We start from the raw sequence: 25,748 nt of genomic DNA, 5'->3' as shown, positions 1-25,748 counted from the left end.
GCAGCAAAGAGATTTGAATCTCAGACAGAGAAGATGGATAGAACTGTTGAAGGATTATGACTGCCAAATCCTGTATCATCCGGGCAAGGCTAATGTTGTAGCAGATGCATTGAGCCAGAAATCAATGGGCAGTTTATCTCACATCTCCGGCCAGAGGAGAGAGATAGTCAGAGATCTGGCAGATTTATTTGCTCAGGGACTATCTTTTGAGGTATTAGAGGTTCGTCCTTTGATTGCACAGTTTCAGGTGAAACCGAGGTTGATAGATGAAATCAAAGTTTCACAGGATTTAGATACAATCCTTGTGAAACTGAAAGGAGAAGTGCAATCAGGACAGTCAGAAAGGTTTCAGATTGTAGATGGAATGTTGAGGTGTGGCAGTAGGCTATGTGTGCCAAATGTGGAAGATCTGAGACAGAGGATTATGCATGAAGCACACAACACTCCCTATAGCATTCATCCTGGTTCCACCAAAATATATCCTGATATCAAAGGCATATATTGGTGGAACGGATTAAAAAGGGATGTGGCCAAATATGTGGCTTCTTGTTTGACTTGTCAGCAAGTGAAATTTGAACATCAGAAGCCAACAGGACTGTTGCAAGAGTTACCTTTGCCCGAGTGGAAATGGGAAAGGATAACTATGGATTTAGTGGTCGGGCTGCCCAGAACACAAAAAGGATATGATTCCATCTGGGTGATTGTGGATAGATTGACAAAATCAGCCCATTTTCTACCGGTGAAAACCACATATTCAGTAGCTCAGTATGCCGAAATATATGTGAATAAAATAGTATCTCTGCATGGAGTGCCAGTTTCTATTATATCAGATAGAGGTACACAGTTTACCTCTAGATTTTGGCAGAAGCTCCATGAAGCATTAGGAACTCAACTTGATTTCAGTACAGCATTTCACCCTCAGACAGATGGGCAATCAGAGAGGACTATTCAAACCCTCGAGGATATGCTCAGAATGTGTGTATTGGATTTCAGAGGTAGCTGGGACAGATACTTACCTTTAGTAGAGTTTGCATATAATAATAGCTATCACTCCACTATTGGTATGGCACCTTATGAGGCACTTTATGGGAGGAAATGTAGATCTCCCTTGTGCTGGTCTGAGATTGGAGAGAAGCACCTAGAAGGGCCAGATTTGATTAGAGAGACATCAGAAAAGGTGTCAGTGATACAGGAAAGGTTGAGGACAGTGTTTAGTAGGCAGAAGAGCTACGCAGATGTCAGAAGGAGATATGTGCAGTTTGGCACGGGGGATCACGTGTTTCTAAAGATCTCTCCTATGAAAGGGGTAATGAGGTTTGGAAAAAGAAGCAAACTTAGTCCCAGATACATTGGCCCCTTTGAGATATTAGACAAGGTTGGCACTGTATCTTACAGATTAGCACTGCCTCCAAACCTCAGCCATGTGCATCCAGTATTCCATATATCTATGCTCCGGAAGTATGTGCCAGATCCATCCCATGTGCTGTCAGTGCAGGAAGTTATAGTAGAGAAAGACCTTTCTTATGAAGAACTTTCTGTAGCTATCCTTGATACTCAGATCAGGAAGCTAAGAAATAAGAAAATATGTATGGTGAAGGTCCAATGGCACCAGCACAATGTTGAAGAATGCACTTGGGAGTCGGAGCAAAGTATGAAGAGCAAATACCCTCACCTCTTTGAGTAATCAGGTAATTTACTCTTTTAAATTCGAGGACGAATTTTATATAAGAAGGGGAGGATGTAATAACCCCAAATATTTTTTTATATAAAAAGGGATAGAAATTGATATAAGGGGTAAAATGGAAAGGAATCAAAAGTTAATGGCATAACTGTAGATCCGTTGAAGTGGCAAGGGCAAAATGGGAATTTTTAGAGTTTGATTTGACTTAAATGGGGGTTTGTCTGGCGGTGGGTTGGCTGAGAAGAGGGAGTTGAGACAGAGAGGGAGAGGAGGTCTCAGGCGTGGAAACACAGAGAGAAAGAAAAAAAAAAGAGAAGAGAAGAAAAAGAAGAAGAAAGAAGAAGAGGAAGGGGATTCGAGGAGGAGAGGGATCCCGGTTGCACTTCTAGCTGAAGGAAAAAACGTAGATCTCCTTCCCCTCTACGCAAGGACCTCGATTTCCAAAAAGAAAAAAAGTAAATATCCATCCCTATCTAGTCTTTTGATGACATTAGGCTATACAAAGGGTGGATATAGTCTAGAGGGGTCGGATAAGGGTTGTAGAGGCGGTTAAAAGAGGAAGAATCGGATTTTGACAAATTTTTCCGGCACTACGGAAAAACTATGTCGAAGTCCCAACTTCGGCGAATTATTTAGGGGGTCAAACGACCTCCGATAGCAATGCATGTACCTCTTTGGAATTTTCTATGAGTGTAGAATGTTAGATAAAAATTTCATCAAATTTGGAGTTTGGAAAGTGGATCAAACCCAGGATGAAGTAACCGGCTGTCGGTCTGGGTTACTGTTCATCTAAGTGGGAAAATAGGGGATTTCATGCCATAATAGGGTATTAAGCCCAGATTAAGCTAAGGGGACCTTGTACTCATGCAAGGGAGTCCCTAATACACATAAATGGTGAGTTAATTAATAGAAAAAGAAAAAAAAAGAAAGAAAAGAAAAGATTTAGGGAATGGGGGAGTTGAATCAATTAAAGTCCCCTATATTATAATTGGCACGTAGATTATAGCCCTTGATACAAGACTAAATGTATTGTAAATGCATGTCACAGTTGGGCAAGAAGCTAGGGAACAAGAGGAAGAAGTTCCCCACTGCCTGCTGTAGATTTTTGGAGGCGTATCAGGGCTGTGCCGGATTGACAGGTCAGTGGGAGCTTGTACTTTGTACCATGAGCATATTCATTATTCATTTTCATGAATGTTGCCAAGTGTGACTTGATTCTACCTGAGCTTATTGATTAATTGTTGTAGTAGATTCCTCTATAATATTGATTCTCTATGCTTGATTATTCTGTACATGCATTGGAGGAAACATTGAGAGGAATTACGAGGGGTTGATGAGTAATCAAATTGATTCCGAATTGTGAAATGATTTCTTTTGTAAATTGATTTCATTTTCTCTATTTCAAAGACTTGTGAGTGGTAGCTTTGATTATACTCCTTTATGAGTAATTAAATTGGATCTGAATTGTGAAATGACTTCTTTTGTAAATTAATTTCATTTCCTCTATTTCAAAGACTTGTAGAGCCCTTCTCATGGTATATTGAGTTGCATTGTACTCCCGTGATTCCTCACTCCCAACCCTGATGTTAGTTATAATTGGGTCGTGGCCGAGTGAGTGGTAGTCTTGATTATGCTCCTTTTTAGTAGAGTATTGGGAGGGTGCATTATGGCATTTATGCATGGCTTGGCAGTATCTGCAGGACACCTATAGTCGATGGGGTTGAACATCGGCCTTTGTGCACATAGTAGCCTTCTGGGTGGGCGGAGCCTAGTCCCTTCCTAGGGGGGACACGGCCCTAGGCGTAGGATCGGCCGATCCTACGACTTATATTCTGCTTGCCGCAGGGCAGGGCATAGTAAGACCCCGCGAGGTGCAGTATGGCTTTCCGCGGATGTAGAATTTCCGCGAGGTGCCGTTTAGTATGTAGATGTGAGATGGACTTCTGTTCTGGATACTGGCCAGCATTTACATGATTAGTGTGGTGTCTTATCCTGCATATGCATGTGAAAGTGGGGAGTTATTGCTGGTTCGCCTGGGGCGTAAAACCCACCTCCCGACAGCTGTCTAGCATTTACATTATCGATATGGTGTCTTATCCTGCATATGCATGTGACAGTAGGGAGTTGTTGCTGGTTCGCCTGGGGCGTAAAACCCACCTCCCGACAACTGTCTAGTGATGATTTCAGCATATTAACACCTGATTTGTATGTTCCAGCATTATGATCTGTTGAGCATATTCATAAGTAGCATATATGTTTACTTGATTATTCCATATATGCTTCAGATGAGTTGATATTGATTGTGGTGATATTGATGATTTACTCCATATTCTCTATGTTGAGATCATGTTCATCTTGTTATTGATCTTGAGATTTCACCTCGAGCCATGATTATATCTGGTCTCATGTGCATAGTACTTTCTACTCAACTCACTGAGTATTCATATACTCACTCCCCAGTTTGGTGTTTTTGATTGCAGGGTAGGTATTGTATGGAGAGGAGCAGGATTAGTGGTTGCCTGCTAGCTGTGCCGCTCCATAGTATAGTATAATGTAGATAGAGGTTTATACATTTTGGTGTATTATAAACCTTCTATTGTATATAGTGTATAGTTACAGTCATAGATCCTGTTGTGGATATGGGTTTGACCATGGATGGAATGGGAACCAAATTTTTATACATATGAGTTATATGCCTGAGATGATGTATTGAGATATATTGTCCAGGTTTATTATGTGACAGGTTATGTGATTGCTGCTCTGACAGGTAGCGTTGTTGTATGTAATGAGATAATCCTGACAGGTCACCATAGGAAAGGTGATCATTTTGTGCATGCATCATGCCAAAATTTTCAGAATTTATTGATGATTGATAGGTAGTAGGATTCTACGTGGTGGCTGGTGGCCTTATGCCTACCCGCACCCTAGGACCGTCGCGGCGGCCCGCCGGGAACGGCGCGGGGGTCGTGACAATGTAACATAGAAACTATTTTCCTAGCCAAAAGTTCATTATATCATTTATCGATATAAGACCCTTCTATGGTTACAAATGTTAATAATCTTATCAATATGGATGTGATGCCTACCCTCATTGAGCCGGCCTATTGGCCCAGCCCAACATCCGAACGGGCCCCAATGACCCGTATTAACTAGAACCAGGGCAGAGCCCTGGTTGAGCACAATGGAGGAGGATGAGTCCTCCTCTTTAGACTCTGCCAAAGACTAGAAAATCCTAGTCTCCACTCTATATAAACTTCTTCCCACCCTCCAATCAGACTTTAGTCACCGAATTTATCTTCGATTTCTTCCGCAATCGTCGACCATGTTAGTGCCATTGTCGTGGCTCACTATCGCCGGGAGCCAAGTAAGAACCAGGCAACTTTCGATCGATCTTTTTCTTCCTCTTTCATGGCACATGGAAGCCCAATTCCGGCCAGTAATCACTAAAATTTGGCCGAGAAGGGGCAAGGTCCCTCTTTTCCCTATTTTTGAAAAGTAAGCTCTTTTTTTCTTCCAATTCTGAAAGGTTTCACCACCCTTTCTTGTCGCTGAAACCTCCCTCCATTCCTTCTTAGCGGCCTGTAGCCTTGGCTGGAGTTTTAGTTGCCGAGACACTTTGATTCTCTGATTTAAGGGGTCAAAACTCCTGTTTCCAATGGTTTAGACGCCGCCGGCCGCCAGCCGCTTGTGACCGGCCATCGGTCCCTGATCCCAGGGTATAAATATGGTATTCTGGCCCACTCTGCAGGGTATAACTATTGTATTCTGGCCCACTATGCAGGATATAAGGGTAGCATTCTAGCCCACTCCATAGGGTATAAGTGTGGTCCTATTTCTGGCCTAGCTATAGAGTATAAGTATTACCATAGTCTAAGATTGTTGAGTTGAATGTGATTTTCTTTGAATTGGATTTATGATTACGTGTACGAATATTTAAAAGATATGAATTCTTTAATGGATTTATGTTTTGAAAAAAAATTGAATATGTTTTTATATTGATTCATTATAATTTATATTTATATTTTATATTATTATATAAATTATTTAGTTAAGGTATTCATTACTTACTAGGCTATCTAGCTTATTATACAATTTCTTACTATTTTTACAGATTTAAAGAATTAGCTCGATTCAAGGTGTTTTTATAGGAGAGCGGTTAGAGACAAGATATTGATCATCTTTATTTAAAATATATTTTATTTTAGAGTTGATGCAAGATTTTGAAATACTATTAGTTTTATGAGACTTTTAATTATATTTTTTAATTAGAATTTGAATGATATTACTTAAATTATTTTTGCTGCCTGATTATGATATCATGATGAGAATTCTTGCATGCTCGTGGGGAGAGTTTTCTATAAGCGTACAATGGTTGCCGTGACCCCCGATTTGCAATCTCAGGTTGGGAGCATGACAATTAAAATGGTATCAGAGCAAAAGTAGATAAATTTTAGGATAAAAAATCCAATATAGGATGAGTGTAGGTGGGTAGACAGTAGGGATATTGGACGTGAATCTATGTCGATTGCATTATAAGCTACTTTAAAAATTTTCTGTTAAGCCTTTGTTATTATGTACGAAAAGGTTACCAGAAAATTATAATAAAATTTATTTATGAGGTTTGATACATGACGGGGGGTTAGAAAATCTATGAATCAAGTTATAATTAGTTCGATTTGGAATATTATCATGCATTGTGATTATTTGTTATTCAAGTGAACTTAGAAACTCAAAAATTGATATGGAGGTATATTGTGATATTGCTTAATTTTGAAGATAATTTTTAGAGGCAAGCAAGAGTTGTTTAAGATTTGGGCTATGAAAGATTTTTATGATACTTGATGGGAATATTCTTCGAGGTCTGAACCTGTATGTGGATTATGAATGAAACCGGCATGTAGAAGAAAAACATGCTGGGTGATACTGCAAAAAGATTATTTTATTTTTGAAGAATTGTTTCTATTTTTAGATCATACAATATTTTATTTTGGTGGAATCCAAATAAAAGATCTTGTTTGTGTTTATTTGAGACTATGTGGTGTGTAATAAACTTCATTCAAAGTTTGGGCTTATAGTTTGATCTAGAGATCTTTTGCCAATATTGTTGAGGTTGCTGATGAAATCTAGTTTTGCATAAAGAATTTGAATTTTTGAGGCTTGCATGATTTTCATAAAGGATTTTTGATAAATGCAAAAGATTTTGATGAAGAAAACCTTAGGAGAGATGATTGAGTCGACTCTACATATATCTATTGATTTAATGTCTTTTCACTTGATGGAGCATTGGGAAAAATCTTTTGGTAGTTTTTACTTGTAGGAGTTTGACTTGGAAACTCTGGTTGAGTTGATAAGTAAATTAAGATTCAATTCATTTTGAATTATAGTAACTATCCTATATGAGGGTTTTGAATGTATCAATTGACTCGAGGTTAATCTAAATGGATGTGCTCGAGATAAATTAAGGGGCAAGAATCAAAGATTTCTTTTTGGGCTTTATTCAAAGATTGAAATTTTGGATCTCTTCAATTCATAATACAAAGTAGCATTTGGATAAAAAATTATTACTAGATCCAAAGAATTTTGGTGGTTTGAATTAGAGTGCATAACGAAAATGTAGTAGTCTGAATTATTTTTCTAAGTTGGTCAGAAGTACTATCTCTTTTATTTGGCAAGTTTTAATAACAAAAGACTTGATCTGTTTCTTTGTGTAATAAGATTTTCTTGATAAACTAATAAAAAATATTCTGATTTTTGGATGTTGCTGCACAATCTTACGTTCTCCAATCTTCAAGGACTTTTGGCTGCTTACACAGTTCCTGATGACAGCACTTTAACATTATAGCAAAGAAGTGCTTAAATCCTTCTAGGTAATGATATTCCGTACTTATCAACACACTCCATATATACTTGCTGTTATGGTCAGAAAGTATCAGAAGTTTTACAAGAAACATAATTAAGGTACAGCTACAGGAAATCTCATATGACATAAGAAATTGATGAAATTCGGCTCTTGCTTGCATCTATAGTGAAATTGCAAAAGGCATAGCCACATCATATTGATACATGATATATAGTAAATTATTCATGATATTGTATTTTTAAAGTAACACTAATAACATGATACATGGTACATGATGCATGATGCATCATACATGCTACTTGGTACATGATACATAAATATAATAAATGGTATATAATACTTGATATACAATACATGCTTTGACATTATAAGTGTAATAACAATAACACTGTATATGATGCATGATACATGCTACATGATACGTATCATGACAATGCTAGCTTAGACATTATTTTAGTTTCATGATATGGATGTTGTGCATGCAAGAGTCATTTGAATCATGATAGAGTAACAATTTTCAATCTGATTAGCTAGCAAATGTGTGTCAACCAGAATGTATCATAATCTAATATAAATTAAAACAAGGAGATATGTACTATTGGTATGGAAGGAGCGGTTTGGATACCTTTTGGCAACTGCAGATATATAAAAAGAAAAGAGGGAAAAATAGAACAAAGCTAATTTCTAATACTTGAGTTATATAAACGTGCAATTTCTCAAAGAGAGGAATCAAGTCTAGCAATTACATTTAAGAGGTTCTGAATTAGCAAACTAGAAGTTGATATGATCATAGTCTTGTATCCTGTGCAAACCCAGTCATGAAGAAGAATGCATTCATGAATGACCAATCAGCCGAATGCGTCTTCAATCGAGTAGTTGACATCAATCTACAGCTCTGGTTTTCATAAGATGAAGAAAAAAATTGTGCTTGATCAAAAATTTTCGAAGTCAATGCAGTATACAGGAAACATGTTACGCGGCAAAGCTTCAGCTCCCAATTGCGTAAATGGATTTTGAATCTTTGACATCCTCTGAAAACGAAATTTCAGTTTCATCCTTGTGCATGGTAAATGCGTATAAGTGGATTTCTGGCCTCTGTAAGATCTTTTTCTTTTCTTTTCCAATTTTAAGGGAGGCAAGGAGCCACCCATCTTTTATTGCCGAATACGAATTATATACAGGCGTTTATGTAATGGAGAAGGATGAGAACAAGACTGTTGTTAACAAATCAGCAGAGTAAAATTGAGCAAAAACAAGGAAAATGGCAACCAGAAAGATGTGCCAAAAAGGAAGATCAGACTGAAGAAACTGGTCATTTGCTGAATTCTGCTGTGTGTGATGAGTATAATCAGAGTGCAACAGGGGCTGATTGCTAGCTGGTAGTGAAATAGATTCAGAGCAGTGATCAGTAGTTGCCAAAGCATCAACGGGAAGATGTAGAGCTAAAAACAGAGACTTCAGACTTCGATAGAAAGTTGTTGAGCTGACAACCTGGTATGAGATAACAATCAAGATATCAAAATGCTGCACGTAGCCGCTCAAGCAGTCAAATTTTCCTTGTTGATGTTGATTCTGAAGCAAACCGTCTGCCAGGACTATGTTAACCCTTTTGATTGCCCAAACGGTGGTGAATACTGAAAGATGCTCGTTGTGTCAAAGAATAGACCAATCATTGAGGAAATTCGGACCAATCCGAGCCACAATATCTAGAGAAGCTGATTTGTTAAATAAGATCCTAGTGTTTCTGGGGAGTGCAAGATCAACAAACATATCCCTCACTAAACAATAATTTAGGAAGTCCAGATAAATTTGCACAGACAATGACTTGGATGTTACTTTAAGGCTACATGATTACCGATCTCTAACTCTGAATTACCCCAGAAGAAACCACGGTTGTCTATGAGGATCTTACAGCTGCTAGAACGAACAACAATGAACAATATATTCATGAGCTTGATTGCCAAAATTATGGTTCACATTCAACCAAGAGTCCTTCCCCTGGCGGCCATGCTCTTGCCGATCCTGTCGGATCCAGCGTAGAGATCACATAAAAAAATTGATTGAGAGAGAATAGACAGAGGAACTCATGAGGGGTGCAGCCATTGATTCTCAATCTTCTCAATCTTCTCAATCTTCTTCCAGTGACATCCACAGGTGCTGATGGATCGGGATTTTTTTTTTCTTTCTTTTTCTGAGGTAAATGGACGCCGAATAGGCCACCTCAAATTTTATAGAGTATAGGAGTAAGAGAGTATATATATCGAAGGTAGTTATCTTGTGTAGAGAAAAAAAAACATCATATTCTAGTTGCTGAAGTGCAAGCAGGAGGAATTTTTTTATTCGAAAAAATAATGTGTAGTTATCTTTTAGCGGCACATATCGAAGGTATGTAGCTGCAGTAGTACTGTATCTATTAAATTCTATATCATGTGATAATAGATTATCAATTGCAGGAAAAGATTATAAAATGCTGGACAAATTTTAAATCATGGGCACTTTTCAAATATGCTAGTAAAACAATGCCGTTATTTCAATAAATTGATGCAGTGACTTATCTATCATGGTAACGCTAACTATCTAACTCAGACTAATGAGCTATGCTGTAAGATCTAACGGTCATATCCATATGAAGCACTTCAGAAAGGATTTTATACCATACTCTCGGCCTTTTACGTACCAATAATTTTACGAATGTTAGTTGTGAAAATCTTATTGGTTGATTTAGCCTGACTGTTGCCATAAGTGTAGTACGGTGTTGATTTAGACATCTTGACTGATGAACACAGACCCTAATTGGCCATGATAGTTTCCCGAAGGCTGAATCTATAAATTATAAAGTACCTGGTAAAGTTAATGATAGTATTCTATTTTATAATTCTCATTGGCACAACTTCCATCAACATCATGAAGTAATCTATAGATACAATGATAAACTCATGACCTGCTGATGATGGTGGATGGATTTGATTGATCAAGTCCAAGGCCTAACCTCCAAATGGCCATGATTTGACAATAGGGTGTAGCTCTACCACTAGAACTCTCTACAATGATCCATGCCTTTGATATTATGCATGGCATCTTTTAGAATATTTTATTCAGTCTCCTAACTTCTTCGTCCAGTAATATCTATATCTGGTAATTAATCACCGTATTTTTGGTCTTGCTTGATGAGTTTCGTTGATGCCTTTATAGATTTCACCAATCACCAACATGGACGCCTCTTCACTAACATGTGTGCATCAGTCCATCTGGCTATATCTTGTGTAGCTCATCATCTATTAAGACATAGTTGATGACTTTCAGCTTTTATTTTTGATCTTAGTTCTAGCTAAAGGATTTGTCAAATATTGAACAATAAGATATCTCCAGTCATTTTGGCTGACATTTAAGACATATACTTCATATTGTATATGGGTCTATCTTTTAAATACAGATGGTAGAAGTTTCTTCTCGACCATAATAAATTTAATATAGATATTCCTAGGAATCTTTGCTCCTAATACTGTTTGTGCTACCTCATTAGCCTCTTGATTCTCTACTTGAGGAATAAATCTTATCGTTACCTCAGCAAATTCTCCTATCAGCTGCATGGCCTTCATGCAATGCTGCATAAGAGTTTTGCCGATACATTTGTACTCCCACCAGAGTTGCTTGACCATCACTTAGGAATCACCCCTGACTTCACTATTGTAACCTCCATGTCGAGCAATATCTTCTGGGCGATTATTAAGGCTCCTTACTTGGTCTGGTTATTGAAACGAGAATATCAACTAGAAGGAGAAAGTCATTTTTTCTAGTAGGAGAATCGATGATGATCCCTGCTCCTACTACTCCCTTACACTACAAAAAAAGTGATCTTTCCCGACGTTTTTTACATCTTTTGCCGACGCTTATAAGCGTCGGTAAAGACCCACCCCACGCTATGCAAAGCGTCGCCGAAGCGTTGCCTATACCTGAGTGGGAAAAATTTGTCCCGACGCTTTTGAAAAGCGTCGTAAAAGGTTGATTTTTGACGACGCTTTTTAGCGACGCTTTTAGGCGTCGCTAAAAGTACCAAAGCCAACGCTTAAAAGCGTCGGCGTTAGCCTTAAATTTTTTTAAAAAAATTATTTTTCCATAAAGAATCAGAACATACTCGGCAATGGACTGGGAGAAGAAGTCGCCGGCGGGGGCCTACGGGAAGAGGAGCCGGCGGGGGCTTCGCCCAAGAGGCCAAGAACAGCTACTTCCACCTGCCAGCGCGAGAAGCGTTCTTCGCCGGTTCGCCCTCGCGAGTCGCGCCCCAGCCCCGATGGGAGATGTCCTGCGGCTCCTGCCGAGAGAGGAGAGTCTCTCTCAGAAATGAAAAGCCTCTCTCTCTCAGCTCTCTGGCTCCCCTTCTTTCTCTGGAGAGGACCCAACTCCCTCTCCTCTCTCACGATCTCCTTCTCCAGCTACCTCCGAGCCACTTGATTAGTAACCAATTCCATCCTCAGCTGCTAATCCGAACATAATTAGTAACCAAAAAACAAAGAATCAGAGTCCCCACAAAAAAAAACCTTATGTAACACTCTCCGTCCCCACGGAGGATTAGGGTTTGGGAAGCGGAGGTAAAAGATGGCCAGCAAATTCCTGCAGAAAAAACGAATCTGAGAAATAGAGGAGGGGGAGATAGCGTGCCTTCTTGAGGGCTAGCGCGAGCCCTCACCCGCACGTTCTGCCACTGCTCCTGCGCATCATCCTCATCGCCATCGACAACCCCATCCCTTTCCTCCTCCTTCTCCTGCCGCTGACGGTGGGGCGATGCTTCTCCTTGTCGGGCTTCGCCGGCTGCTGGCGACTCTTCTCCGGCTCGCCGTCGGGCTTGAGCTTGGTGCGCTGGATGAGGGAGCTGAGGTAGCGGCTTCGGCGCTCGAGCTCCTCCGAGGCGCCCTCCATTATCTTCCGCTCCTCTCTCGTCGGGAGCTGAGGTAGCGGCTTCAACGCTCGAGCTCCTCCGAGGCGCCCTCCATCGTCTTCCGCGGATCCGCTCCTCGGATGAGGGAGAGGAGAGATTTTTAAGGGATTATGTCAGCGCAAGATCAGCTAGGGCATCGGGAGGGAAGCGAGTGGTTTTGAAGGGATTTGGCCTTTGACGACGCTTATAAGCGTCGTCTTAGGTCCAGACTTTTTCCGACGCTCTAAAGCGTCGTCGATTCTCAAAATTTACCAACGCTTTTTATAAACGTCGGCAAAGTCAAGCGCTGAACTAAACTTTTACGACGCTTCTCCGTCGGGAAATCCCACTTTTCTTGTAGTGTTAGTCTTTGAGCCATCGAATGATAGCCTCCAGAGGTAGAGACCGATATCTTCGATCTCCACATACTGCATGGTCTGCTCATTAATAGTCACATATGGATGGAGAAAGTCATTTTTTTTAGTAGGGGAATCGATGATGATCCCTACTTCTACTACTCCCTTAGTCTTTGAGCCATCCAATGATAGCCTCTAGAGGTAGAGACTGATATCTTCGATCTCCACATACCGCATGGTCTGCTCATTAATAGTTACATATGGATGATCGGCTAAAAAAAATTGGCTAAAGATTGATCATATTGCAGCAAGTACTCAGACAAAATAATTGCCTATTTGCTGATTCTCCCATTATTGACTGGCCTGGTGAGCATATACTTAATCACATCAATGGTGCAAAATACTTGAACAGAAATTGGGAGCATGTTGTATCTCAACTTTGTATAAGTATAGTACAAAGCTGTTGCGGGGGGGGGGGGGGGGGGGGGGGGGGGGGTAGTCTCACATTGGCTAGTAGCGGAAAGGTTCTGTGCCTTAAATGGGGGATGAAAATCCTTTCCTCTCGAGGCGCCTTTTGAAGGGCAAAACCGTGAGGGCAGTGGTCTCCCCCCGTCTGCGCTGGACGCGCGGGCCGGAGCACCCAAAGGGCAGTGGTCTCCTCCCGTCTGCGCTGGACGTGCGGGCTGGAGCGCCCAAAGCGGACAATACCTCGGGAGGAACGCAGTCCTCTTTCTCTGCTAGCTTAATGTGGGTTATGCTGTTGTGTGAGGCTCCGGCCAAAGGCCGTCTCCGCAACAGCTGGCGCGCCAGGTAGGGGCGCCTCCTCCCACTGTTGACTACCCCTCAGAACTGCGGAGGCTCAAGAACCTTCCCGCTGGGGGGGCTATATTGCGGGGGGGGGAGGGGGCCTTGAATTTAGTCCCACATCGGCTAGTAGCGGAAAGATTCTGTGCCTTAAATGGGGGATGGAAATCCTTTCCTCTCGAGGCGCCTTTTGAAGGGCAAAACCATGAGGGCAGTGGTCTCCCCCCGTCTGCGCTGGACGCGCGGGCCGGAGCGCCCAAAGGGCAGTGGTCTCCCCCCGTTTGCGCTAGACGCGCGGGCCGGAGTGCCCAAAGCAGACAATACTTCGAGAGGAACGTAGTACTCTTTCTCTACTAGCTTAATGTGGGCTATACTGTTGTGTGAGGCTCCGGCCAAAGGCCGTCCCCGCAACAAAAGCCATGCACAACTTCTCGGTGGGCATATATCATCCTTCAAACTCAGTTAAAGCCTTATTCAAGTATTATAGCCTTGTTTGTGCATAGCTTCATCATCCTGAGTCAACAAACTCCTAATAGCAAATTTGGCTAGGGATATGTACAATTTCAGTGGAACTCCCTCCCTTGGCGATACTAGGATGGGAGGATTGGAAATATATTTCTTTATCTCCTCAGATGCTTATACTGATGTTCATCAATCCACCTGAGCTCATTTTTGCTCCTTAGCTTCAACAAGGGCAAGAAGTACCAAATCTTGCAATAGTCAATTATTGATTGACTAGAGTAACCTTTGCAACTGCTACTTGTTACTTGGTAGCTAAGCTTTAATAATTGCCTTTGTTTTGTTTTGCCCGCTTCTATTACTTTTGATACATTAAAAAGCCCAAAAAGTTGCCAGCAGTGACTCCAAAGATGCACTTCAGCGGATTCATCTTCGGTTGATGATGCCTCACTCGTTGAAGTAACTTCTCTAAACACTCAAGATGGTTAAGCAAGCTTCGTGACTTACCACCATGTCATCAACACAGATTTCCATGAATTGGTTTATCCTGTCAATGAAAGATCACATTCATCACTTGTTGATACATGGCTCTTGCATTCTTCAGGCCGACAGACATCATGACCCATTCAAAAATCTTGATGTATCTTTGGCACTAGAAGGTAGTCTTGTGCACATCTTTTTTAGCAATGAATTTTTGGTTGTGGCCTGAATGGCCATCTATAAATGATAAGACTTTGTGTCGACTATAAACGATAAGACTTTGTGTCGACTAGCTACCTTCATTAATCAATATATCTTCAATCAGCATCACATTCTCGTCCTTCAAAATGGCTTTATTCTTATCTTTGAAACCATCACTACCAAAAAACATGTGTATTGTGATGGGACCGTGTTTCCAATTACTAATACGAAATTTGTGACCGGAGCTTCAGTCACTGAATTGGTTACAAAAACACGCGTCACTAAATTCTCAGTGACGGCGGCAATTTCCGTCACTAAACTCCATGACAGAACCGCCGTCCCTAAGCCGTTACAAATCTAAGAATTAAATATTTAAGAAATTACGTATTTTCCGTCACTAACCAGTCACTGAGTTAGTGACGAAGGTAACTTGGTCACTAATTTTGTTACAGCATTCGGTCACATGTTTGGTCACGGATCTGTCATAACCTTCAGTAACAGATTTAGTCGTCACAGATATGGTCACAAATTTTATCACTAAATTTGTCATTAATCCCATCACTAATCTAGTGACAAGGTTACCGTTACTAATTTGTCACAACTCACTGAGCAAAATCAATTTTTAGTAACCAAAATGCTGTCACTAAGTTTATGGCTGCTCGTCACAATACTTGGTAAACAATTCAGTAACCAAATGTGGTCACTGATCGTATTCCAATAACCTGGTACATTTGGTACTGTGATTGGCTCATAATAATAATAATAATAATAATATCATTAATAGCAAAGGCATTCAACATTGTCATTCAAAATTGGCATCAACATGTCCTAAATCCATCAAAATCAAAGTTCAAAAGTATGTCATAGAGATAAACAGAGATTTCATTCCTCCTAGGAATGCAAAGACCTATCATGTAAGGCAAAAGCAATCATAATGAAGCATGATCAGCAGAACCATAATCACCATTACTCCTCTCATCTGCATGCCTTAGTCCAAAGCCAACCTCTTCTTTCATCTTTTGAAGAACCTCCTCTTGCCATTTTTTCTTTTCGTGCTCAAGAATACCTAGAAGGTCTTCACGCATGTATGGCTCTGGAGCTTGACTTGTAGAGGTGGAAGAGGATGATGATTGCCCAATAATTCCAGTGAGATCCTCCAGGGGACTAAAGTCATAGACATGGCCATGAGTTGGGACACCAGTTGCCTCAAACCACAAGTCATTATCATGTGGTGGAGCATTTGAGGTGGGGGCATCACCATATTTTTTGAAGTATTCAGCTGAATACTTTGTCTGCTAGTTGATTTGAAAGAAGAGAAAAACATTATGATGGATCAAACAAGAGATAAACATGAGCAAGCTCAATAATATTTATGAATCATAAATAAATTATAATTACCATAACAGTTTCACTTCTCTTATCCACATATCCTTCTATGTCTTGCTTTTTCTTATGCGTCCGATTAAAAGATTCAACTATTGTTGGCTCCCTACCAAACTTTATTTTTTACAAAAGAGAAAAGAAAAAATTCAGTAACATATAATGGGCTGATTTGAGATGATTGAACAATAATATGAAAATTATTATAGAAATCTAATTGAATAAAGATGTGTACTAGTCGTTCGTCAAGTAAAAAGTAAAATGAAGATACCCAACTAGTCACATGCATATAAATCATTTATCTTCACAAACAACTCAATCGAAAAAATAGAATTTCTTTTGATCTACTCTATACATTTTTCACCCTTTTCTTTCCCCGGCGACGCTTTTTAATGCTTTTATCGACGCATATAAGCGTCGTAATTTTTCTTCCGACGCTTTTAAAAGCGTCGCCAAAGCATCGGCTAAATCAGAGTGGGAAAAAAATTGTTGACGCTTTTAAAAAGCGTCGCTAAAAGGTGGTTTTTAGCGATGCCTTTAAGCGTTAGCGACGCTTTAAAGCATCAGCTTTTAACTTTTTATTTTAGTTAGTGACGCTTTAAAGCCACGTTAAAAATATTTTAAAAAAAATTCAAAAAATTATTTTTGAATGAAAGCTGCATTGTTTCTCAACAATTTCTATGATTTCGGCCAGAGAAAACTCCAAAACAAGCAATATTTCCCTTCTCAGCAAGCTGAAACTAAATATTTAAATGTTACAAACTAAATATTGAATTTATAGAGATTAATATACTGGGACATATCAATTTGAATGGAATAAGATAATACGAGCTGAAACCTCTCTATAATATAATACAAAGTCTTATGTCCCTGAATGACCAAGTGGAAGAAAGAAATTAACAAGATGACTTCTCAGTACGTCCAAGATGGGAGTTGCCACCGCTGCAAAGTTCGATCCAAAGCATGACGAGGTTCGGTCTTGGTGCCACTATGATTCTCCTCTTGTTCTTCGTCTCAACCTCATCCCTCATTTTTTAATGTCGTTCGGTATAAGACGCGAGACCATCGAATCAAAAAGACTATGTCTCTCGTCAGCATTCCATCGAATAGATGTCGTGCTTCGCCGCCTGCCACTCTTCTCACAGCCAGAAAGGCTGAGAATATTGCATCTGTGGCAAGCGAGGAGGACAGCAGTGAGGGAGGTGGAGTTCGCCGGAGTTCCGGCACAGCTAGATCCGCATACTTTCAGTATATTTGGTCAGCAAGCTACATAAAGATTTACAGTTCGAGAAGAGAGAAGAAAAATTAAATGAAAAACTACCCATATTTCTCAACATACCTTCTTGAGTGCCAACCTATGCACTTTGGGCAACTCCTCGATCAATCAGGCCTTGGTGTGTCGGATCTCGGCATTCATCGCCCCCGCCGCCGTACGGTTTTTCTCCCCGACCGCCATCTTTGATTTCTACACAACAGGAAAAAGAAAAAAATGCGCCACTAAGGGAACATTAGGAAAAAGAAATCCTAGAAGGGAGAAAGAGGAGGAGGACCTGGAGGGCATCGTCGATGTTGGACTCGACGGCGGCCCAAAGGCGGGCGAAGGCATCATCGTTGGAGATGTTCTCTGCGTGTTGCTTCTTGACGCCATAAAAAGAAGCGGGGAAAAGAGGAGGGGAGCCAAGGATGAGGCCGCCTTCCATAGGGCAGCCCACCAACTGCCACTGCCTGCGGTGATGGAGAGGGAGGAAGAGTAGTAGAGGTAGAGAAGGTCAGAAATGGGGGGCTCAGAAATGGGGGGGGGGGATTTTAGGAAGAGGAGAACTTGGTCAGGGAAGAAGATGGCTTCTTGAATCTGGAGGGGGTTAGGGATTTGTAAGGGGGGGAGGGGGGTGCGACGGCTAGAGGGGCTAGGGATCGCTTTTGAAAGTGAGCGACGGAGAGAGAGGGAGAGGGGGTTAGGGATTTGTAAGGAATGGGCCTCTGACGATGCTTTTTAGCATCGACTCACTACAAAAGAAAGGATATGTCCCGGTGCTTTGTTTGGTCTTTACCGACGCTTTTAAGCGTCGGTAGATTTCCTGCCAACGCCCCCCAAAGTGTGGGTAAGACATCGGGCAGGTAGGGGTGGGCTCAGTTTACGCCGACGCTTCAAGAAAGCGTCGGCCATGTATGCCGACGCTTTTAAGCATCGTTCATCTTCGAGGTAACCGACGCTTAAAAGTATCGGAGACGCTCCAAACGGTGGGTTTCTGTCAGACTAGGCCGACACTTAAAAGCGTTGGCTTACGGGTTCTTGCCCGATGCTATAGAGCGTCGTTACAAGCATGCCAGATTCCGTGCCACTTGCTATTGCCGACGCTTTTAAACGTCGGCAATAGGAATTTTTTTTAAAATTTTTTTCGTAAAAGCAATTTTTAATACTCTGTATACATTAAATTCCAACAAAACAAATACACTAAATCACATAGATAACAAAATGCACGTCACAAACAAGAACTTTTCATTCAAAATATTCATATTATCATATTTGATTACATTGTATTTCAAAAACATACTAAAATTATGCATCTCAAATTCCTAAGTAAACAATCTACGATGTATCAAAGATCGACGGCATCATCATCTCTACGAGTAGATGAAGTATCAGCAACCTATAAAAAAAAAAATACTTTAGAAACTAAGAATACGAAAGTCATCACGCTCATACAAGAATACATTATAATTACGTAAAATATTCATATAGATTTAGTTATGTACCGGAGGAGCAAATCTCTGCAAAAAAGAAGAAATATGGTCAAGCTGATCCTGCAAAGATGTATCTTCAACTCTTGGCTCTGCTTCAACTCCGCCATATTAGTCATATGACTCTTCCTCATCTCCTCTATCCTTGTCTCATATGACTGCTTTATCTGTGCCATCTCTGTCTTCAAACTACAAACCTCTGCAGTGCTAGTACCTTGTCTGGCATCTTGGGTATATCGGCCACTGCAGACAACTGAGTGGGGGTAACTTCGACACCGTAACCCCTCACGCGACCATAACATTCTGGGCCCATCAATTCGGCATAGATCTAAGTCTCGACGCGACTGGCCACGTCAGATGATGATGACTCCCCGACGCGCTCTGAAATAAAAGTTGTAGCTATTTCCTATATCTCTCTCAAAAAAATAGTCACATTAATATTTTAAAAGAAGTAAAATTAATAAAAAAATTGTGAACAAATAAAAAATGAATACATATAACTATATTTCTCGACTCGTCCCGAACAAAGCTGCCATCTCGGTGAGTGTGGGTCATCTTATAAAACTCTACCTCACCAGGCTCCCTTCCATGCTCTACTATCTACATATACGGAAAGTATATTGGCAAACTATATATCATGATACGTGCTATATGTTAGTAGAGCTTCAAATAGTTTTAAAAGAATTTACAAATCCATTTCTACGTCTCGCATAACTCTTCGAGCCTGAAGTGTGAGGAACTGCTTGAGATGCTCGTGCAGCTCTACCAATATTAGAATATGTCTGCCAAAATAAAAGCACACAGTATAATATTATTCAATGTATATATTTGCAATCTATATTAATAATAAAGATAATATAAGATATTGAAATAATATATGTGACCTTCTTCTTTCAGAAAATCAGTAGTGAACAAGCTCCCTCCACTGCTGAGAGTATACATCAGGAGGAGTCACACGAGCAACCTCCTCCTCTGTCATACCCTCGCACTTGAAGTTCGTCTTCAATCTTGCTTTATCTTCTTTCCATTTGTAGTTGAGGGACTTTAGCACCCAATCATGGCTCTCTGGAGGGAGTACAAACTTACCCTACAACAAGATACAGAATGTTATAATAATATTAAATCTCAAAAGTAAAATTATGGTAGTAAGCAAATTAACATACAGGAGGTGTCAAATTAAAAAGAACAAATTCAATTCATTACCTGTATAAGTCTAAGAAGCTCAACCTTATACAAAAGAAACATATCATTCCACTTCGTATAGTTGAGCGGACACAGCTGACCCTTGTATGCAACCGATCCTAAAAAGCTTGATAGAAGACTTCCAGCTCTATTGATGGGCTGCCCAATTCGTTACGTCGGATGATGATCTTCTCACCCGGAGGAAGCTTCCACACTTCTTTGCTTGAGTGGATCCCCATCTCGTCCTCATCGTCCCTTGTCCATCTATTAAAATTAAATAAAATATGTCTTAAAAAGTTGAAGACAAATATGAACATAAAATAGGAACTTTAAATCGAATTACCCTGGATTCGGAGCTCATCCTCCGGGCAATCAGCAGGAGGCTCGCGCTAAGATCCTGACTCGTGCTGCTGGTGCTCACATGGCTGCTGGGACTGATCAAAAGTAGATCCCACCTGAGAATTCTGGAACTCCACATCTCTAAATCATCTCTCTCGGGGTATATTGTAACCTGGTATGCACAAAAAAAAATCAATATTTAGTTAAATGATAAATCTATACTAAATAAAGTGCTAATAAAAGAGAACATAATAACTTATTCAACGTATACTTGATAAATTTTACTTACCATTATATAACTACATTCTCATTCAACATCCGTCCTAACCAAACTCGTTGACGCATTTACTTCATCAGTTGGCACAATATTATAAGGCATACACTGAGTATAAGTATCATCGTCCTCCTCTTCCAACCTTTTTTCCATATCATACAAGTCCCTAGGTTTCGTCTTAATAACAAGAAACCAATTTTTATCTTTTGAGTCTTGCACAAAAAACACTTGTCGAGCTTGAGATGAAAAAATAAATGGATCATCTTTCAATAACACACCAGTATATATCAACCTTGAAAAACTTACAAGTGTGAATCCATTTATGTCTTGCCTCAAACCTCTAGGTGAGTTTATATCCACCCAATCACATCGAAATAATACTATCTTATACTTTCCATAATAATCCAGCTCATAAATATCTGTTAAAGCACCATAATAATTTTTTCCATCCGCCTCAACCATAACCCCATTATTTTGGATTTTTCTAAATTTCTCACACTCTTTAGTATGAAATTTAAAATCATTTATAATGAACCCACTATATCTATTGATAATATTATTCGGATCTCGAGCAATAACTATTAACTCCTCAGAACAATTCCTCTCCATCATTGGTACCTAAAAAGGATTATAGAAGTAATGATTAATTTATCTCTATAAAATTAAAAAAAAAGCTTAATATATTAGACATCTAACCTATTTGAAAAGCCATTCTGTAAATAACTCAACCAACCATCGTTGCTCAATCCTTGGTGTAGGACGAATGTTATGGTTGAGACTTCGCTGAGCTATTAAAAATTCTCTGCATGATCAGAAAACCTCCCTTCTGACATCTCGCAGATCTCTGGCATGGCATGCCTTGCTTGGCATGGTCCAAGTTCTTCATCCATGTTGTTTCCTTTGAATGACCAAATCTAACAGAATGAATACAAGTCATACAGCACTCATCAAGACTCTATACCCTCTGCAGCCACTTACTTTGTAGTTTGTACTCTTGACTTTCTAGGGGTATTCTAGGCCAGCCTGCATACTACTATCTATAACTTGATATTAGACTCCAGGAATCTTCCTAGTTTCTACTTTAGGTCAATGAAACCATGTAATGGTGTTACGTTCAAAGTAATTCCCTTTTGTTTTCGGCCCTTCTTGACCCTGGGTGTTTCCTAGTCGAACGCCATTCTCCACTCCACTAACCAGTTTGCCCCACTGCAACAGAGTTGTGAGATTCTGACTCCATCTTGCCTGCACCATGATTCATTATGTGGATGAATGAGTGATTTCTTTAACATATTTGCAGTCATCAGTGATCCAGGATGCAATGTACAGATGAACTAAAATTTTAGATTTTAAGGCCTGTCAAAGGATTTGGATGACCATCTTTCCTTCTCAACTCATTTAGTTAACCTTAATCATTCCCCCCAAAACAAACTCATGAGAATTGAACCAATTAATGTTGGAACCGGCCCATCCTGATCCAATCAAGATTGGGTTGGTCTTGCTTGGTTCTCGGGTTAGTCTTTTTTTTTTTAAAAAAAAAAGAAATCAGTAAATAAATAATTGATTTTGTTTGAGAAATAAATCAATAATGGAAACTAGAATGGATTAAAAACAACATATAATATATTCAGAGGCATCTACAGTAAAATTAGAAATATCTATAAACCTGAAATATAATATGTTGCAGGCAAAAATCGCAATAAACCAATATGTCATTCAAAAAAGAAATACTTATCCAAGATCATGAATGAAAAATCTATATAATACGAGATGTGGGCCATCCTCACGGGACCGACAAAGGTCCAAACGAAGCAGGAAGCAGAGTCATAGGAGGATTTTACGCCAACAAAAGATTAAAATTCAAAAGATTTAACGCCAACAAATCAAGCAGATTTGAACAAATCATTCCATATTTGTTGCCCAGAGATGGTCACCCAAGAGGGGGGTGAATTGGGTGTTTTAAAACTTTTTGACTAATTAAAACAAACACACACAAGTGTATGTGCTAAAGTAAAGTTAAAGCTATACGCACAGTCAATCGCAAACACAACGATTTATAGTGGTTCGGAGCTTCCACTGCTCCTACATCCACTCCCCAAATACCTTTGGGAATTTCACTATAATCCGCGATTACAGTCCGGTAGTTTTGCGAGTGCACTACCCAACTCGTTGTTTTACACCGGGCTAACATCGAACCCTACAACCCCCAATTTAACCTAGGCTTGGGACGCCTATCCCTTGTTCCAAGTCCCTTGACTGGAACAAGCACAATAATCAATGTTTTACAAAAGATTTGAAAGCTCTTAAGAAGCAAATATAACAATGAGAAATAATAAAACCTGGAAGAACCCTTTTAGCCGTTGGAAGCGTGGAAAATGGTGGTTCTTCCGATGTGGATCGCGTTGGCTTGAACGTGAGCTTTGAATGCCGAGTGGGAGAGAGTAGTTGAGCACGAAATCAGATGGGAAAGCTTGGATGCACTTGATTTCTTCTCTTGAAAGCTCTAACTCCCTTAAAGCTCTTTTTCTTTCTTCTCTCTTGAATGATCTTGTGTTGGGTTGGTGAGAGGTTGTTGGAAGGCACTTAAGAGCTCCCTTTTATAGCCCAAAAAGCAAATAGATCCGTTAGACACAAAGATATGGAAGTTTGAAATTCAAACAAACCTGTAAAAGTGTGTCAGTCGCGTCCCAGGCGCTCCGGAGACGTCTCCGCTTCAACGCGAGACGTCTCGGCTGTATGAAATTACTTTTGATGATGTTGGGAGTCGACTCGGTGCTTTACGGGGACGACTCTGAGGATGAACAGTTTGAATCCTTGTTTTTCTGTTTTTCTGAGAGAGTCGCCTCGGTACTTTACGGGGACGTCTCGGGATGTTTATGCTTTTTGCATGGGCACGACTCCGCTGCCTTGGGGACGACTCCGCTGATTTATCTCCGAAAAACAAGTCTTCTGGAATTCTCTGAGAGAGTCGACTCCGCTACTTCGGGGACGTCTCGGCAGTTCTGTCAACGAAAAATATATCCTCTGGAATACCCTGAGAGAGTCGACTCCGCTACCTCGGGGACGACTCCGGAAGTCTGCTTTTTACTTGTGGGGACGACTCCGCGTCCTTTGGAGACGACTCGCGCGCATCCCTTGAAATCGGCCTTTCTGCCGCCTCTGAGAGAGTCGACTCTGCAGTGTCGGGAGTCGACTCCGACCCTGCGAGACGCCTCGCCAGGTGCCGGGGACGTCTCCAGACGTGCCAATTCTGCCTGTTCGTGCCAAAGACGTCTCTGAGACAACCCGGAGACGTCTCGGCTGTCCCTGATCTGTTTTCTTCATCTCAAAAATTCTTCAATAAATCCTTGAAAAATATGGAAACTTGCCTAGACATTTCTTAACAATATTCTTAATTAAGCACATGAAATCCTCAATTAAATTGTTAAGATAAAGGGAATTATACTCTAGTGTTTTGTATTCATCAAAATCCATTAGGGGGTCAACAATCCCCCCTTTTTGATGATGACAAAACACTGAGTATATGCAAAATTCGAATTTTAAACATATACACAGTATTTGATCAGATGTACAAGTATAGTGTTTTGGTTAGAGCTAGATACAGTGTGCATAATTAAAAATAGTCAACTTTCAGTTCTTCCCTTATGCATAAGTATTGGTCTTAGTAGCTCTTGAGCAATTTTGGTATATCAACTGAATTTGAATCAAGTTAAATTGTAAATTACTGAAATATTGATGCTAAAGACAATTGAAAGCTAAGTACTTTTTGACTCCCCTTTTCTTTTCCAGAAGGGCAATTATCTTAAAGCCAATATTCTTCAATTTATCTTTTCTAATTCAACTTTTAAGTATGAGTGTAAATTTTGCATTCCATATTTAGGTTTTACTCCATATACTCTACTCCATATACTCCATATATAGGTTCTATATATCTACTCCCCCTTTTTGTCATCAACAATGAAGGGGACAAATTATCCTTAGGTACTTAAAACACAATTCCTAGTGGAATTCAGCATGTTACCATGAATCACTCAAGGATATTCAAGTTATGCTCCCTCTGTCCAAGTTATTTCTATTAATAAATTCATTTCAGACTTTTTTTTTTTTAAAAGTAGTTGTGCTCCCCCGATTTCATATGCATTGATAAGTTGTGTCAAATTTGAACACTTAAGGTATGTTATGAGATTTTTATGGCACATCACAGAATCACATACACAAAGTATGATTCCACAGAATTTGAAACATACACAAGGTTTCAAAAGAAATTGTATGACAAGTATTGTCATATATCATTGCAATCATTTGAAGTCATTACAAAGTAAAAAAAAAAGAAAATCATTACAAGTATTGATTCCTTATACAAAAGAAGTTTCAAAATGAGCCTAGGATTTACAAAAAGAAGAACCCTTGATGTTTACAAAATGTCCCTCATCGGCGACGTTGCTCAATAGCCCTAGCCGCTGCCTCTATAAATGCATTTATTGAATCTAGTAGAGTCTTAAACTGATCTCCCTGAGATTGATGGAAGGCTGCTACTAGTGCTTCAAACTCAAGACTCGCCCTTTCAATTTTTCCTCTAAGTTGGGCAGCCACGGTGCCTATACTGCCTCCAGGGCTTGTCAACTCTTGAAGACCATCTGATATGATCTTCAATTTCTCCTGTAGCTCAATTGATCTTATAGTTTGGATGGTGCTCACATGAACCAACTCTGATACTGTAGCTTCTACCTGAGTTTTGACTTCCTTCAATTCTTGTAGAAGTGCTTCATGTGAGGTTCGGATGGGGGCCAACTCAGCAGTGATCATCGATCTCATTTCCTCCCTCATCTGCTGGCATATCACAGATGCTAGTGTGTGCATCTGTTCATCTGATAGGGAGAGGGATCCACTGACTGGAGGAGGAGGAGGAGGCATAGAGGTGGAAGGTCCAGCTGAGCTGGAGGGTACATCAGGGAAGGCCATATGACTATGTGGAGGAGAGTGGTGGTCAGGCTCCTGATGTGGGATCTCAGGCTCTAGGGTTTGAGATTTTCTTTTAGGTACCTTAACCCAAGACCCATCTACCTTGTGAAACTCCA

The 25,748-nt window shown here is 40.1% G+C and overlaps 1 long non-coding RNA gene across 1 annotated transcript; it reads right to left on the bottom strand.

Moving 5' to 3' along the window:
- Positions 1–16,837: 16,837 nt before the first annotated feature.
- LOC103696483 lies at positions 16,838–18,110 on the bottom strand. Its single transcript, XR_005508040.1, has 2 exons — positions 17,476–18,110; positions 16,838–17,402 (listed from the first exon to the last, which is right to left on the bottom strand). It is a non-coding gene; the product is annotated as an uncharacterized LOC103696483 (long non-coding RNA).
- Positions 18,111–25,748: the final 7,638 nt, after the last annotated feature.

Source organism: Phoenix dactylifera, unplaced genomic scaffold, assembly GCF_009389715.1.
Source record: "Phoenix dactylifera cultivar Barhee BC4 unplaced genomic scaffold, palm_55x_up_171113_PBpolish2nd_filt_p 000350F, whole genome shotgun sequence".
NCBI lineage: Eukaryota > Viridiplantae > Streptophyta > Magnoliopsida > Arecales > Arecaceae > Phoenix > Phoenix dactylifera.
The sequence above is the reverse complement of the archived record's forward strand: the minus strand, read 5'-3'. Positions and strand labels throughout refer to the sequence as shown.